This window comes from Mirounga angustirostris, unplaced genomic scaffold (genome assembly GCF_029215605.1).
Source record: "Mirounga angustirostris isolate CCGP_5_RB_7025 unplaced genomic scaffold, mMirAng1.0.hap1 SCAF_3, whole genome shotgun sequence".
In the NCBI taxonomy this organism is placed as follows: Eukaryota; Metazoa; Chordata; class Mammalia; order Carnivora; family Phocidae; genus Mirounga; species Mirounga angustirostris.
In genome coordinates this window covers 61,282,748-61,283,625 of record NW_026991711.1, presented here as the reverse complement: position 1 = coordinate 61,283,625, position 878 = coordinate 61,282,748, and positions in this window count along the sequence as shown.

Here is an 878-nt window from a genome sequence, read left to right as displayed (position 1 = left end):
CTCCCTGCTTTCCATATACCTGAGATTAATTCACATACTGTCTGAGTAACATGACAAAGTCATCTTTAGAAACATACACACACCGGTTTCAGAATGACACCCTCCAGGGTCTTGGTTGCCAATTTGATCCCGGAACGCATAGTCAGCTTCCTAAGGCCAGGCAGTGTCTTTGCCAGCATCCACTGCCCATGTTCTAGTTGACTCTCTCAGGAGATAATACTTTCCTTTCTAAAATGTATACTTTTTGCTGCAAACAATGATGAGTATATGGACAGGTCTTCACTTGACTCACTACCTGAACAATCAGTTTCTTATATTATTTCTCCAAAGCTGAATTAACTCACATAATTTTGTGTTGCACAGAAAAACATTAAGATATCACCCAACTCTGGCATGAAAGTTCTTCTGGAATATCTTGTGGCATCAGCCTTTTAGCTAAACAGGAAAGCCATTCAATACTGCCGCTGTAGCAGTTAAATTCTTAAGTATTTTTTTTTAAAGATTTTATTTATTTATTTGAAAGAGAGAATGAGAGAGAGAGAGCACATGAGAGGGGGGAGGGTCAGAGGGAGAAGCAGACTCCCTGCTGAGCAGGGAGCCCGATGAGGGACTTGATCCCGGGACTCTAGGATCATGACCTGAGCCAAAGGCAGTCGCTCAACCAACTGAGCCACCCAGGCGCCCAATTCTTAAGTATTTATAACTTAAGAAATTATAATTCAGAGCTGTGTTCACAAGTTAACTTTGTTCCCGCCCATATTATTGTGGAGACTCCCAAATTTACTCCATGTTGGACACTGCCAAGAAAGTGTTCAAAGCACTTCATACTTGAAGTCACATTTGCCCTCTTTCACATCCACATGAGACACCAAGCCCTA